The sequence below is a fragment of the Ochotona princeps genome, chromosome 14 (genome assembly GCF_030435755.1).
Source record: "Ochotona princeps isolate mOchPri1 chromosome 14, mOchPri1.hap1, whole genome shotgun sequence".
NCBI classification, from domain to species: Eukaryota; Metazoa; Chordata; class Mammalia; order Lagomorpha; family Ochotonidae; genus Ochotona; species Ochotona princeps.
This window is the reverse complement of record NC_080845.1, coordinates 3,511,495-3,528,090: the sequence shown is the minus strand read 5'-3', so window position 1 is coordinate 3,528,090 and position 16,596 is coordinate 3,511,495. Positions and strand designations below refer to the sequence as shown.

Here is a 16,596-nt window from a genome sequence, read left to right as displayed (position 1 = left end):
TCCCCTCGGGCGCTGCCTGCCGTGCTGGCGTCCCTGACCCTCTGGAGCTGCCTGCGCCGCGCCCCCGCATCACACCTGGACCTATTGTTCTGTACCCCGCCCCCCTCCATCCCGGCGCAGCCCTGGCCTGGGGGAGTCAGCGAGCGCCGGGCCACCCCCTACAAGGCCTAAGTGTGTGGGGGGGATCCCCGGCTTCTGCCGTCTCTGACCCCTCCCCTCAGAGCTGGGGGTGTGCGAGGGCGAGGGGCACGGGAGGGGTGCTCGGGCGCAGCGTGGCTGGGCTGCGCGGAGCCGCCTGGCAGAGCGCGGCGGGTGGGTGATTCATGGATCACGATGTTGATGCTGCCACCGCAGCAGGCTCGGCCTGTCGCCCCCTTCCCGGTCCCGCCGTGTGCATGCTGGCCGCGAGGATAGCAGCATTTGTAGCCCTAGGTCTCCTGGGGTCCAGGCTGGCCTGGCTCCTCCTCCAAGGTGTCTGTTTGCCAGGCTGGGAAATAGGTTGGTGCAGGGTGCAATGTTGGGGACTGGGGGGGTGGTGTGCAGCGACAGGAGAGTCGGGCCCTTGCCAGCTTTTTCTACTTTAGTCTCCCTCCAGGTGTCTCCCTTCACCTGCCCAAACTTCACAGCCCTGTGCCTTCTCCATACCGGGCCACCCCCCTCTCCAGGTGTTCCCACGTGCCAGGAAGTGCTGGGACCTGGGGCCTGACACGCTGTCCCTCTTGGGCCAGAAAACAGGGTGACTACATTGCCTGGAAGGGCCTCTGACTGTGTGCATGTTGGCCTGGGAAGGGGCAGTCGCTGTGGACTTGGGTTAGGGGTTCAGAAACCAGATCTGGACAGCTGCATGGGGCAGCAAGGCGGTGGGGTCGACTGCCCACCCCCAGTGCTGGTGAAGGCTGGAGGCAGCGTCTCCTGGTGCATTGCACAACCTCAGCTCCCCTCCCCCCAGCTCCATCCATCTCCCGGCACATCTGCAGGTCTGTCCAGGCTCAGGCTTTGGCTCCGTGTGGTTGGAACAAAGGAGCTTTTCCTGGTGGGTGCAGGGACCCATGCTCCGCAGGCATACATGGAACAAGGAGACCTGTACTCTAGAGGCTGCTACGCCAAGTGGTGATGCTATTGGGGAGCTGGGGGCCCTTCCCAGGCCGGCTGCTGGTGGTGGCACTCGTGGGGCACTCCTTCAGGCTCAGCCTGGATGGGGCTCCAGCTGTGGGCTGCAGGTGGGGCTTGCTGTGTCCCTGGGCCTGGGAGGCAGAAGGGTACAGGGGGCATCCCCCTGGAAGGGGGATGGTGCCACTCAGCGAGGTGGAACTGGGGTTCCTGGAGCTCCATGCCAGGCGTGCACATCCATGAGCATGGTGCCACGCGTCCTGGGCGCCCTTCCCATTTCTGTGCATGGGGGAGGAAGCCGAGGCTCAGAAGTCCCAGGTGCCGTGCGACAGCATGCCAAGCGCTACCAGGTCAGGGCCATGCCCTTCTCCCAGGCCATGGTCTGGAGAGACCACCAAGTTCAAGACAGGAGCCCTTCCAGGGATCTCCTTCTGGGTTCCGCCACAAGCCTCTGGTGGTGGAATCGCTGGGGAAGGGGCTGCTTGTGTCCAGCCCCTGTCCCTGCTGCAGATCCATCAGCTTGGAAGGACGTTGAGTCATGGAGCTTTGCTAGGAACGGCGGGTGGTGCTGGCTGGGATATTTTTAAAGGCTTTGGGAGACGGGGAACAGTTCTGGGCAGGAAGGGAGAAGGCCTGGGCTGGAGGCAGTGGGGATGTGGGGGTTCTTCTGCGGAAAGCTTTAAAGGGCAGGCAGGGGCAGGTAGCTTCCTGGCCAGTGTCGTCAAGGGCTTCCGTGCCAGTGCCTGGCCCCATTGGCTGGCAGTCACATGTGGTGCACCCCGGATTATCTGTGCCCTGAAGTCTCCCAGCAGGAACAGGCAGAGAGAGCCTCTTGGGGCAGCTTCTTTGGGGTAGCTTCTTTGGGGTAGCTTCTTTGGGGTAGCAGCTTCACCTGTTCTTTGTTCTGGGGGCTTCTAGGGGTAAAGGAGAACTGTGCCCAGACAGGGGGGAGTCTTGGGGAGCATGTGAAACCCCAGGGTGTGTGGAACGCCTACCCACCCACATTTCTGATTCCTTAGGCCTGGGCGGCTGCCCAGGACTTCCACATCCGTGACTGGTGTTTGTCGAACGCTGGCACAAGCTGTGTGGGGTTCCAAGCCGACTTGCGCGCAGCAGGCTGCAGCGCTTGGAGCGTGCTCAGAGGGGAGCTCTCCCGCACCTGCCCCCCAGTGCTCCTGGGAATTGTCAGTGTTGGACTGTGTCCTGGGTGACTCCGTGACCCGTGGAGGCTGCGGCTGGGTGGCCCTCGCTGTGCACATCTGACTGCAGACTGGCTAGAACCCTCTGTCCTGCCTTCAGGCCGAGCAGCCAGACTTTCACCTTCTTTGCAGCACCATCTATGGTGAGGTTCAGGCCTGTGAGCAGCGGGTCCAGCCAGGATCCAGAGCAGCAGTCAGCATTGCCCGTGTTCGTTCGTTCGTTCTTTCTTTTTCTTTCTTTCTTTCTTTCTCTCTCACTCTCTCTTTCTTTCTTTCTTTTCCTTCCTTCCATCCTTCCTTCCTTCCTTCCTTCCTTTCCTTCTTTCTTTCTTTCTAAAGATGTATTCATTATTTTTTATTGGAAAGTCAGATCTACAGAGAGGAGAAACAGAGGAACATCTTCCATACGCTGATTCACTCCCCAAGTGGCTGCAACAGGAGCCGAGCCAAAGCTAGGAGCCAGGAGCTTTTTTCGGGTCTCCCACATGGGTGCAGGGTCCCAAGGCTTTGGGCCGTTCTTGACTGCTTTCCCAGGCCACAGGCAGGGAGCTGGATGGGAAGTGGGGCTGCCAGGATTAGAACCAGCGCCCATATGGGATCCCAGCGCGTGCAAGACGAGGACTTTAGTCGCTAGACTACCATGCCGGGCCTTGCCCATGTCCTTGAGAGGCCTAGTCCCGCTTTCCTGCAGCTCATGGGTGAAGCTGCTGGAATCCCTGGGCTTCAGGGCTATGGGACAGCCACCCTCCTCACTGAGATGAGGCTTGGTTTCCTCGTCTGTGAAGTGGTGTGTGCATGGTGCCTACCCTTGGACCTGATCCCCGACAGCAAGTGCCAAGTGCTCATTAAATGCTATGGATGCTGTTATGCTGATGATCACTCTTAAAATTTATGTTATTTTTTATTTTAAAGCAGGGTTATAGAGAAGGAGGGACAGAGAGAAAGATCTTCCATCCACTGGTTCATTTCCCAAATGCTATAATAGCCAGAATGAGCTGATCTGAAGCCAGAAGCCAGGAGCTTCTTCTAGGTCTCCCACGTGGATGCAGGGTCCCAAGGCTTTGGGCCGTCCTCCTCTGCTTTCCCAGGCCACAAGCAGGGAGCTGGATGGGAAATAGAGCAACTGGGACTCAAACAGGTGCCCACATGGGATGCTGGCATTACAGGTGCCCACATGGGGTGCTGGCATTACGGGAGCCCATATAATTGACCATCACCCACCTATCAGAGTGCACTAGCAGGAAGTTGGGTTGGAAGTGGAGCTGGGAATTGAACCCAAGCACTCCTGTGTGGGAGGGAGGCAGGTGTCCCCTCTGTATCTTAGCCAGCCCCGTGCTGCCCCAGCCAGAGTTGATACTGACGATTCAGCTTCCCCTTGACCTGGACTTAAAGGTGGTTTAAGGGGACCTCGTCTTGGGGCAGCTAATACGGTCTGACCCCAGCCCCACCTGTCAATTCCAGGCCATCTTGACCTGCTGGGAGGTAGCAGAGGGAATGAGAGATGGCACCCTGCTGTCGGGGAGGAGAAGCTGCCAGGGAGTCCCAGACACTGCGTGAGTGGAGTTCAAGGCGTCTGCAGCAGCCCCCTTCCCCCCACCCCACTATCCTGCTGGCCTCTGCCCACGATGCTGCAGGTGCTCCCAGAACCCTCCAGCCAGGGCATGAGCGTGGGCATCTCCTCACAGTTCTTGGTCAGACTGAGCTCTGCAACGACCTTGCCTGCTAACCTTGAATCTCGTTCGGATTTCCTTATGTCCAGGATGACGCCTGGCACAGTAGCTTGGCGGGGTGGGGAGGAGCAGCTTGGGAAGACAGGGAGGGGGAGGAGCTTTGGGGGGAGAGAGCAGCTTGATGGGGAGGAAGCAGCTTTGAGGGGAGAGAGCAGCTGGGGGAGGAGAAGTTTGGTGGGGAGGAGCAGCTTCAAGCAGGAACAGCAGTGGAGCCATCTAAGCAAGCAGTGTAGTTGCCTCTGACTGAGAGCAGTGTGGGTGCCTGGCTGCAGTTGGGGTCTGAGGGTGGCAGGAGCAGGTGTCACTGTGTGTGGCTGCGTGGGACCGCTGGGGTCTCCACCACTGCCCACTCCCCATCTTCTATCCCGGATCCTGCTCAAGCAGGGTGGGCTAACTGGAGTGGGGGCGGGATCTGGCATGCCATTGGGCCCCGTGTGGGGGCTGCAGTGGGACTGGGCAGGGGAAGACAGCCGGAGAGTGGGAGGTGAGGGTTCTGCAAGGGAGGGTGGAGGTTCTGTGGTGCTGGGGCCTGCGGAGGGGCCTTAGAGCAGTCCCTGAGACAGTGACCCCCGGGGCGGGGTGGGGGGCGAAGGCACGTCCTGGCGAACCGGCTGTGTGACCCAGGCTAGCGGCTCACCCTCTGTAAGCACCAGCCAGCTCCTGTGAGCCCTGGCCACGTAGCTTCCTGGACGTCTCCAGGGTGGGCCAGGAAGGGCCTGGCGAGGGAAGCAGGCTCAGGGCCACTGTACGGGGCTCTGGCCTCTCCCTAAGTTCCAGGGCAGCCGTGGGATCGGGTGCAGTGGGACCCTGCTTGGGCAGGGCCTGGGGACAGCAGGCCGACATGAAGGGTGGACCCCAGGGAGCTGACATGAAGGGTGGAGCCTAGAGGGGGCGGGAAGGAAGCCTAGCAGGACCCTCTCATGAATGTCACCGCTTTGTAAATCCCAGATGGTCTACTTTGTAACACAGTCGTAAATGTTGGAATCATTAGCTGTCCTACAAGGGGGCTTTTAGGAGTTTTAAAATAGTACTTCTTATGAATGCAGCATATTTTATTTCGTCCCCTGTCATCAGATACTTAGGGTGCTATTTTTTCCTCTCAGTATGAATAGTGCTGTGATGAACAGCTTTTATACTACAGCATTTTTAAAAAAACTTGTTTATTTGAAAGGCAAGTGAAAATGAGGGACAGAGAGCTGCCCCATCCACTGGTTCACTCCCCACATGTCTGCAGCAGCTAGGCTTGGCGGGCAGGCCCAAGGCAGGAGCCTGGAACTCCATCTTGGTGTCCCCTGTAGGTGGCAGGGTCACGGTCAGTTGTCTCCCTGGTCATCAACGTGGAGATGCCGGAGTGGTGTGTCCCATGATACCTGCCTCTGTATTGTATCTTTTTTTTAAATATTTAGTTAACATTTTATTTGAAAGGCAAAGCAGTGGATGGAGACAGGCCATTTCCCCAGAGATCTGTCTGCTGGTGCCTCCCCAGAGGGCTACAAATGCCAGGGCTGCTTTCCCGGGCGCATTAGCAGGGAGCTGGGTTGGAAGTAAAGCAGCCAGGACTTGAGCACAGAGGCATATGGCATGCTCGCAGATGGCTTAATACACTGCCCCACAGCGCCAGGTTCCCAGTGTGTGGCATCTACAGAGATGTACTAACTCCGAATGTGTTTTTCCTTGAAGATAAATCACCAAAAATGAGATTATGGAGTTAAAAGGGTAGGGACATTTTTTAAGGCTTTTTTTTTTAACATTTTTACTTATTTATTATTAAAAACACACAGAGAGGGGTTGGCACTGTGGCATAGTAGGTTACGCCTCAGCGTGAAGCACTAACATTTTGTATGTGTGCTAATTCCAGTCCCAGCTGCTCCGCTTCCAGTCCAGCTCCCTGCTAATGCATCTGAGGAGACACACAGATGGCCCAGGTGCTTGGGCTTCTGCAGCCATGTGGCAGACCTGGCTTCAGGCTCAGCTGGCCAATGGAGAGTAATCCAGAGATGGAAGATCTCTCTCTCCTGTGGTCTCTCTATAACTCTTTCAATAAAATAAATATTTGAAAAAAAGAGGGGGCTGGTTCACTCCCCAAATGTCTGTGTCAGCTTGAGGGTTGTTGTGGGGGGTGTCCAAGTTGGGAGCCCTGAGCCCAACCCCAGGTGTCCCCCACAGAGCTGCTTGAGCCGTGGCCTTCTCTCTCCTAGGGTGGGTGTTAGCAGGAAGCTGGACTTGGGTGTGAAGCCAGGACTTGAACCCAAGGACTTGGACGCAGGATGAGTCCCAAGAGGCGTCTTAGCTGCCAGGCCACACCCTGCCCTCTAAAAGGCTTTTGATTAAAAAGCAGCTAAGCTGTAATAGGGCTGGGTTGTTCCAATTTGCATTTCCAGGGAGTGTGGATGAGACAGCCTCCGCTTCCTGGCATGCTTGCCAGCATCCGGCATGGTTTTTCTTAACCAACGCCAATGTCGTGGGGAAGACAAGAGGAAGCTATGTGGTACAGCCATCCTTTCTTGGATGACTCTCCTCCTAAAATCCCGGGACCTCTGGGCCAGATGAGACTCTTGGGGTCAGGCAGTCCGATGCCCTCACTTTGCAGATGGATACAAAGATGTCCAGAGAGGTGACGTGTCTTCCCCCTAGGGTCACGGGATAACTAGGACCACTGTCAACCACTAGGGGCCCCTCCAACTGTAGGTTGGGTAGGCTGTGGGGGTGTCGTGCGTTTTTCGCCCAGGTCTTGTAATATGGCTCCTTTATTCCAACCATCTCGGCCTCTTTGGTGAGGGAGCTGCAAAAGGGAGTCTTTGGGGCTAGTGTGGAGTGCAGCATGATAAACAGCCACGAGGGATGCCGGCATCCTCTGTCAGAGTGCTGGTTCGAGTCCCAGCTTTTCCACCTGTGCCCCATCTTCTTCCTAAGGCATCCTGGGATACAGCTGATGATGGCTCGAGGGCTTGAGCCCCTGCCATGCTTGTGGGCAGCCTGGATGGAGTTCCTGCTTCTGGCCTCAGCATGGACCAGCCCTGGTTGTTGCAGGCATGTCCAGCAGCTGGAAGATCCAATTCTCTTATCACTCCGCTTTTCAAGTAGGTGCAGAGAAGTAGCATGTGGTTAAAGGAAGGAGTCTCCTTGTTCGGACATTATAGGCTGAACCAGTATGCACTTTTCACATGAGGTTTGTTCAGTGGGGCGGGGACCATCAGAGGTTCATGGGCAACGCCGTGTCCGGGTGACCTGGGACTGGAGTCAGACCCAGCCAAGAGCAGCGGAGTGGAGCATGGCAGGGAGGGTGAGGCTGTGGGGACTGCTGTGTCCAGGTTGTGTGACCCTGGAGGGCACTCCCTTCCTGGAGCCACAGGGACCTTGTGGGCCGAGAATAGGTAGGTCACACATGGCTGTCCTGCAGGCAGGCCCAGGGCTCTGCAAGAGCAAGTACCCCACCCCCACACCCAGGTGGGAGGCTGTGCCGGCTGTGCTAGTGGACAGGGACCTCGGCCACCCCTGGAGCAGTCACAGGCCCTCAGTTCAATGGCTGTGAGTACAAATAGGGGGGTCTGGGCACTGAGCCTGGCTGGTCAGCATGTGGGGCGGGGTGGAGTGGGGAGGGGCTGACTGTGCATCTGGGCCCAAGGACAGGGTAGGCAGGCCGGAAGTTCTGGGCCACTGCAGGTGGGTTTTAGTCCCAGGCCATCCTTGCCTGGACCCTGACATCATGCTTGTACCCCCCTAGCCGACTCAGTTTCCCTTTCTGTGCAGCCTTTTGGAGCCCCAGGGCTGGCACAGCAGGTGCAGCGGGCCTGGACTCTGTTGTGGGGCCAGGCCGTGGGCCATCTCCTTGGGCTTCTGCTGTCTCATTCTGCTCTTCCTGGTTGGGGCTGAATGATAAGAAGAGTCGTTACGGAAAACAGGGGATGCAGAAGAGCCGGGTCTGAATTCAGAAAAATTCTCTGTTGCATCACTATCAGCCAGGGAGGGCCAGCTGTTGCTAAGTGCCTGGTGAGGGCTGCCTGGGGGCTGTGGAAGTTGGTCCATTGCCCTGTCCCACTCGGGCTGGCGAGGGGCATCGTGTCGGGAGAGGTGCTACAGAGGTGCTTGGGTGTTGCAGGCGTTGCGAATGGTACCACGCATCTTGCTTTCCACCGGCAGCTCCCAGCCAGGGCGGTGGGTCATGACCTGTGTCGGGCGAGCGTGAGCCGGTGCGTCTGCGCGCACACATGCATGCTCGTAAGCATGGCTGTGCAGCATGGGGGCAGCCTCAGGAAAGGTTGTAAATACAGATGCTCTCAGAAGAGGGCTGAGCTGGCTGCCAGTGCTTAGTGCCCCTGGCAGTCATGGTGGTCCCCTGGAGACCCCAGGGTGGGAACAGCCGCTGCTTGCCCAGCTCTGAGGACAGAACTTGCGGGTCTGCTGGCTCCCATGGCCATGGGAGCAGGGACTGTTTGTCCATGCACAGGTGAATGAGAGGAGGCCTGAGCAGGTGCCAGCTGAGCCCAAGGCCTTCTAACCCACCTGGGCCCACATGCTTCTCCTGCCTATATGGAAGCCTTGTGGCCTCAGAGCCATCTGTGCCAGGTCGGAGTGCCCCGGCGCCAGAGGCTGCACCTGCAGCTAGCGATCCTGCCCAGGTGTCCCGCATTCCTGTGCTGCAGTGAGGGTGGATGGCAGTCAAAGTGCTTCCACCTGTGAATATCCCATTGCCTAAGATGGGTTTTTTAAATGTGTTAATTTTGAAAGGTATAGTTAAAGAGACAGCAATGGAGAGAGAGAAAGATCTTCATCTCCTGGCTGACTCCCCAGATGGCTACAACAGCCAGCACTGGACCAGGCTGAAGCCAGGAGCCTGCAACTCCATCTAGGTCCTCCATGTGGGTGCAGAGGCCCAGGCGATTGGGCCATCTCTGCTACTTTCCCAGGTGCATTAGTAGGGATACTCCACTGCTGACCTTGGGTCCAGCACTGTGCTGACCACGCCCGGTCTGAGTGGGCACAGGAGCTGTACACCCCGGTGTCAGGGCGTGCCCTGAGGAACCTGCAGGTGGGGGCTGGGTACAGGAGGAAGCCCCTGGTGAGGTGGCAGCAGCTGTTCCCTCCCATCCCTTCTGGGCACCTCAGGAAATATCTGATGAGTATGGGCAGAGCCCAGGTCCTCAGGGGTATAGCATGGGTTGGGGACACCAGGGACCGAGGCTTATACACTGTACAGCAGGGAGCCACCCACAGGCAGGCCTGGGAATGCCACCTCCAGGCGGCAGGTACAGCAACCCAGAGAGCTGTGCCCTGCCTTGCCTCCTGCCGCTGACCTGCAGTCAGGGTGTTATTTCCTATCAGCCCCGGGGTACCCCGAGCACACTGCCTGCAGGCAGCGAGGCGCCGCTGGCCCCAGAAGGATCCCAGGGCAGCTGCTGGCTTGCCAGTTCTGGGCTCTGGCAGTAGCCCCAGGAGGCTGGCGGGGCATTCAGGACACTGGGCTCTGGCTTCCTGGGCAGGGTAAGAGGAATGTGGCTTTGAGGAATGCGGGACCCAAGGCAGAAATAGCTCCGTGCCAGCATGGGTTGTCAGCGGGAAGGCAGCCTGCAAGGGCCACACTCTTGTTCCAGCCCGGCCACCCTGGGCCCCGCAGCTCTGGCCTTTTTTCTTTTCCTTTTTCCCGCTTTAAGCCACCACGGGAACCAGATGAGGCTTTCTGGCTGTAGCTGCAGACGGAGCCGGTGTCCGATTCCTCCCTTCCATTCCCTAGGCCTGGGGCCACTTGCTTATTGGAACCTCAGCTTTCCCGTCTGCAGAATGGAGCCAGGACAGCTTGGCCGGCCTCTGCTGCTGCTTGGAGCTCACGCACAACGACGGGCCTCTAGCCTGTGGGGCTCTGGCCTGTGGGCCAAGCTCTTTCCTGGCTGTGGACAAATGATGGTGGCCCTGGCCAGGTGGGTGGGCCTGTGCAAGCTCCATGAATGCTTGGCAGCCACTCGCTGCCAGCTCGGGGTCTCCATGCTCCTGAGGACCCTGGTGAAGTCAGCGGCTACTCCCTGTGTACCTTGTCATTGTAGGTGGCACATAGGTCAGGGCTGGGCCATTGTCCTGGGCTCTTCCGGGCTGGAGCCAGAACTGCCACCTGCTGCTGGTCATGCCGCCTGAGCTCCAGCTACCACCATCTCTCAACTTCCTCACCAGACACTGCAAAATCCTCTGGGGTCCATGATGCCTGCAGTGCCTCCGTGTCTGCAGCCTCATGGGAGGTGGCCTGTGAGCTGTCCAGGCCTGCTCCCACCCACAGAATCACTTGCTGTGATACCTGGGAGGGAGACCAGCCCGGAGGAGGACTGAGGCAGGAGTGGGGTGTCGGGATAGCACAGGCAGATACCAGGTGGGGTGCGAGGAGGCGGCCTGGCCTCCACCTGCTTCCTGGGTGGCACCCTGGCTGCGCTTCTCACCTAGGTGCCATGACACCTTGGTTACAGGTAGCAGTTGTTCCGGGGCCCTGGACCAGGCCTGCCAGACCCTGCCACTTTGTCTGTGTTCCCTCAGATGCCCTGTGTCCTGGGCACATGTGGTCCCCCTTCCTCTGGGTCCGGCTTGGGTCTGTGCGTCCTGACCCAGCCCTGGCCTTCTTCCTGTCTTTCTTGTCGTTACAGGCACTGGGACAGCGGGCAGCTGGCTGCTTCAGGTCTGTGCCCCAATCCCATCATCCCAACAACTCCCAAAGACTGTCTGGGCACTGCCCTGGCCCCAGAGTCCCTGCTCCGGGGTTCGCCCCATGGCAGTGCTTAGAGTTCATCGTTGGGGAAAAGTCTGTGTTTCTTCCAGCTGTTGTTAGTGTTTCCATTTTACAGATAAGCTGAAACTCGGAGAATGACTCAATTTTGAGAAAGAGCCTTTCTGGGGGGCGGGTTGCAGGTGCGTGGCCTTGGTGCTTCCCACAGTGTCTGTCCCTGGCATGACCTGGAGATGCTCCCAGAGTGGGGTGGCCATCGTCTCTGACTGGACCCCGAAATGTGCAGGGGTTCCCTCCTCCCCAAGTGCTCCAAGGCTCCATGGTGACAGCAGGTGATGGCTCACCACCTTGGGGTCCCCTCACTTGAAAGATTTCTTTTTTTTAAAAGATTTTTTAAAATTTATTTTTATTACAAAGTCGGATATACAGAGAGGAGGAGAGACAGAGAGGAAGATCTTCCGTCCGATGATTCACTCCCCAGGTGAGCCGCAACGGCCGGTGTGTGCCGATCCGAAGCCGGGAACCAGGAACCTCTTCCGGGTCTCCCACACAGGTGCAGGGTCCCAAAGCTTTGGGCTGTCCTCGACTGCTTTCCCAGGCCACAGGCAGGGATTAGAACCGGCGAGCATATGGGATCCTGGTGCGTTCAAGGCGAGGACTTTAGCCGCTAGGCCACGCCGCCGGGCCCACTTGAAAGATTTCCAATCTGGCAGCAGAGGTAGCTGGGATCGGGGTGGATGTCGGGGTCCCACCTCATCGTGTGTGAAGGCATCTGCAGGGGTGTCCGAGCTGGCTGTTTGGGCGCCAGGAAGGAGGCCCTGGACTTCAAAAAGTTGGCCCAGGTTTGCTTCTTGGTGTTGCCGCCTGTAGCAAGGTGAGGCACGTGGCAGACAGCACACACCTGCCCTGTGCCATCGTCTGGTCCTGCCTGGGCAGACGTCTGTCTGTGATGTCCCTCACAGCTCCCAGCCAGGATTGGCAGCAATGAGTGAGTGACCGCAGGCTAAGGACAGACGCTCCAGTCACCTCTCTGGGCCCTGGAGCTCACCTGCTTTCCTCCTGCCTTTTCTTCCCGGTGTGGGTCACTGCCAGGCTAGCCGGTGCCTGCTGCCCCGGGGCAGGTGTCGTTAGCACCAGGCTGACTACCTGCCTCCGATCTGGCTCCTTCTGGGCTCACATAGAAGCTGGGCGGCTCCCAGCATGCCTCGGGTGCAGTATGTGACACCGTGTTCCTCTCCTGCCGACCCTGGATGCTGCACCAGCTTCACTGTAGGTGAGTTCTGCACCTTGGGCAGGCGTTGCCGCCTCTGGAGCCATGGACATCATCATCCGCCACCCTGCCCCACGCATCACTGACTGAAGGGCTTGGAGCGAGGTGAGACCCAGACATTCAAGTCTAGCAGATCTCCCAGTGAGGTGAGGGCAAGCACTGGGCCTAGAAGTTAAACTGGCCACTGGACTGGCCACGTCCCTCAGCAGAGTAGCTGGATCTGAGTCCTGGCGCCGTTCTTCTTCTTTTTATAAAGATTTATTTATTTTTATTGGAAAGTCAGATATACAGAGAGGAGAAGAGACAGAGAGGAAGATCTTCCGTCCAATGGCTCACTCCTCAAATGGCCGCAACGGCTGGTGCCGAGCCAATCCAAAACCAGGAGCCAGGAGCTTCCTCCGGGTCTCCCACGCGGGTACTGGGTCCCAAGGCTTTGGGCCGTTCTTGACTGCTTTCCCAGGTCACAGGCAGGGAGCTGAATGGGAAGCAGGGCCGCTGGGACTAGAATTGGTGAGCATATGAGATCCCGGCGCGTGCAAGGGGACGCTATCATGCCGGATGTATTTATTTATTTGAAAGTCAGAGTTAGCCAGGAGCCAGAAGCTTCCTCTGGGTCTCTCACATGGGCGGCAGGGGCCCAAGCACTTGGGCCATCGTTTACTGCTTTTCCAGGTGCATTAGCAGAAAGCAGTCGGATCACAATTGGAGCATCCGGGACTTGAAGCCGAACCTGTATAGCATGCTTTCTTCGCAGACTTACTGTCTCTTACTCCCCAACTCTGGTCTTGTTTCCAGCTTCTTGCTGACACAGACCTTGGGGGAGAGCAGATTATGGCTCTAGTTTTTGGGTCCCTGCCACCTCCTTGGGAGACCCAGTTTGAGTTCCGAGCTCCTGGCTTTTGTCTGAACCAGCCCAGCTATTGTGAACATGTAGGGAGTGAACCAGTGGCTGGAAAATCTGTCAGCTGATTCTTTCCTTAAAATAAAATAAAGTGAGAAAGGAACCTGCGCAATGGTGTAACAAACTAATCCTCGCCTGCAGCGTGGGAATCCCATATGGGCACCAGTTTAAGTCCAGTTTGCTCCGCTTCCCATCCAGCTCCCTGCTTGTGGCCTGGGAAAGCAGTTGAGGACAGCTCAAAGCCTTGGGACCCTGCACCCATGTGGGAGACCCGGAAGAAGCTCCTGGTTCCTGGCTTTGGATCGGCTCAGCTCTGGCAGTTAGGGCCACTTGGGGAGTGAGCCAGCAGATGGAAGATGTTTCTGTCTCTTCTCTGTAAATTTGACTTTCCAACAAATATAAAATACATCTTCAAAAAAGAAGGAAAAACAGTAGGTGAAAGTGAGAAAGATCAGAGCATCCAGGAGAAAGATGGAATGAGGGGGAGGGGACACAGGGAAGGGGTGCCTTGCCCCACCCCAAGATGCATGCCGGGACCGGGTGCATCGCAGGTGCTCGTCTGCAAGCCTCCCCGAGTCACCTGACCATGTGAGGTGCAAGCCTCCCCGAGTCCCACCTTGCCCCTCCACCGCTGCTCGTGCCTCAACCAAGTGGGCTTGTGGGGACCAAGCAAGTGGGCTCGGGGACCCAGAGAGGCCAGGAGGGTAATGCGATTGAAATAGTGCAATTTGGGAGTCCAGTGGTTCTGGGCAGCAGCTTGGCCCTCACTACTGTTCCCTAGGGTGACAGGAAGCCTCTTGTCCTAGCACACGCCTATCGGCAGCCACTGTGTGCTAGGCAGAGAGACCCCTGACAACTGCCGTGTGCGAAGATCAGCCCACATGCCCACCTCCTCCTGCTGGCCCCAGCAACAGCCCCAGATGGGGAAGGAGGCCAAGGCCCAGAGAGGGGTGTGCGCTGGCCTTGGCCACACAGCGACCAAGTGGTAGGAGGTGGATGTCTGCAGAGAGCCCAGTTCTTGGGGACCATGATGAAGTGGCCCCGGGCTCAGGTGAGTCAGGGGACAAAACTGGCCCAGGCTTGGCCCCAGGCTGCTCTGTGGGGTCAGGGACCACCATCCCTTCCGTGAGTCCCAGCCTGTGTGGTGGGTGCAGTGGCACTGCTGCAGGCGGGCCCACCTGTCTCTCCTGCTGACAGCCCTGTGCTGTGTGCCAGCCCCAGCCGGTGTGGGCGGCAGAGGGAGGAAGCAGCAGGCACTAAGTAGGCTGGGCTGCTGCCACGCTGCGGTGGGAAGGGGGGCCGTGGTGGTGAGGGAGTGCTGGGGGTTGGGGGCTTTGGGGAACCTGCCCTTATGGATTGGGGAGAGGGGCTCCCCTAACACCTGCTTCTGGTGCCTGGTGCTGGGGCCCAGCTCTCCACAGCTGGACAGTTCTGTAGCTCGGGCCTGGGGTGGGTCGGGGTCTTAGGCGCTGCTGACCCTGGCAGAGGCGTTGGATACAGCTGCTGTGCCCTAAGTGCCACCTTGTCCAAGGTCGCCCGGGGTTGTGGGGCCTGGCACCCAGCCTGGGCCGTGCAGAGCCTTTGCCCACCTCTGGTCCTTTCCGGGCCTGCTTTGCCCGGGTCCCTGATCTGGTGGGCTTCGTCCGTGGCAAATGCTCTGCTTGCCTCCACATTTGTGTATTCCTGCCTGAAGGACAGGAGCTGGAGGTGGGGGCAGCTTGGGCATCAGGGGCCTTGTGGGTGCAGATGGCTGCTTCCATGCCTGTGTCACACCCCCTTGGCTGTGCTGACTGCCCCACCCCCACCCCAAGCAGAAGGAGCAGCAGGAGGAGCCATTTACAGATGAGGAGAGAGGCCCAGGCCGAGGGAGGCCCAGGTCACACAGGCAACTGGAAGAGGGACACAGGATGGGGTTAAAAAAAGGCAGGGCTTGGGCCCGGCGGCGTGGCCTAGCGGCTAAAGTCCTCGCTTTGAAAGCCCCGGGATCCCATATGGGCGCTGGTTCTAATCCTGGCAGCTCCACTGCTTGTGGCCTGGGGAAGCAGTCGAGGACGGCCCAATGCATTGGGACACTGCACCCGCATAGGAGACCCGGAAGAGGTTCCAGGTTCCCGGCTTCGGATCGGCACGCACCGGCCCGTTGCGGCTCACTTGGGGAGTGAATCATCGGATGGAAGATCTTCCTCTCTGTCTCTCCTCCTCTGTGTATATCTGGCTGTAATAAAATGAATAAATCTTTAAAAAAAAAAAAAACAGGGCTTGTGGTGACCTTTGAACTTTAGCCCAGGTTGTAGGAGGGAGAGAGGTGATGACAGCTGCCTGGGGTATGGAATAGATGGGTGAACTAGGGTGGAGGGGGGGACTGAGCCAAGGCCCTGGTGGCAGCCGGGGCCAGGTGGTGGTGGCGATGTCCAGCCAGGACAGCAGAAGTGTCCTGTGATTGGGGCAGCCAGCCTAGTGGCACTCATTTTGCAGGATGGGGACCCTGGAGAAAGAGGAGGGCAGAGGTCCCCTTTGGCATGGGAGTTGTGGGGCTTAGATGGGAGTCCCAGCGGGGGAGAAACCTGGAGGGCAAGGGGAGCTGTCTAAGGGGTCTGGGTGGCAGGGCTGTAGGGGGAGCCGCCTTTGCCATTGCCCCACTGCAGCCTAGGGCCCCTTGCCTGCGGTTGCAGATAATGTGGGGTCTGGCTTGGGTTTGGGAGGGGGTGGCCTGCTAGGCTGGGGAGGCTTGGGGTCCGCCTTCGCTCCACTGCCCCTCCCTGCAGCACTCCCCGCCTTCTTTTTGCTGGGAACCTGGAACCTCTTCCGGGTCTCCCACGCGGGTGCAGGGTCCCAATGCATTGGGCCGTCCTCAACTGCTTTCCCAGGCCACAAGCAGTGGAGCTAGATGGGAAGTGGAGCTGCCGGGATTAGAACCGGTGCCCATATGGGATCCCGGGGCTTTCAAGGCGAGGACTTTAGCCGCTAGGCCACGCCGCTGGGCTCTCCCCGCCTTCTGACTGCAAACACAGCCCTCATGTACCTTGCTGGTGGGCAGGGACTGCATGGAGGGGTGGGTAAGCGCCCAGAGCTCCAGGTGACTGAGGCCATGGGCATTGCAGACCTGGGGCCTGTGAGGGTTGGGCGAAGGCTGGACGAGGGCTGAGCGAAGGCCAGTGAGGATCTGGGAGAGGGCCAGGTGTGGGGCCGGGGGGGGGACTGGGTGAGGGCTGGGTCCCACCCCAGCCACTTCTCTGCCCTCTGCTATCCCCAGCTCCTCTCCGGCTTCTCCAAGCTGCAGAATTGTCTCTTGAGCTTGGGCCCTTCCCTCTCCACCAGAGGGCAGCACTGAGGTTCAGAGAGGTGAGGTCATGAACCAGCCTGCAGGTGTTCAGCACATGGAGCATAGATTTATTTGGGAGGCAGAGAGAGAGAGCCGGGTTCTTTCATGTGGGGACACGGGCATCTTCCTTCACATCTTTGCCCCAGACCCAACGCCCACCTCCTGCATCCCTCCTGGGTTTGGGATGTGCCTGGGCGTGCAGGCCCCGAGGCGGTGGAGAGGGACAGCTTGGTGCCAGGCGTGATCCTGTTTAGGTGAGGAGCAAGTCCTAGAATGCTCTCAACCCACCGAGCCCCATGGCGCGATGGAGACAGCAGCCGACCAGGGCTTGCCCTGTGCCTCCCATGTGCATGGGGCCGTG

General features: G+C 58.7%; 1 protein-coding gene across 1 annotated transcript in view; it reads left to right on the top strand.

The window, feature by feature from the left end:
• NCS1 (neuronal calcium sensor 1) overlaps positions 1 to 16,596 on the top strand; it is a 38,713-nt gene that overhangs the window by 567 nt on the left and 21,550 nt on the right. The gene's annotated exons all lie outside the window — the stretch shown is intronic.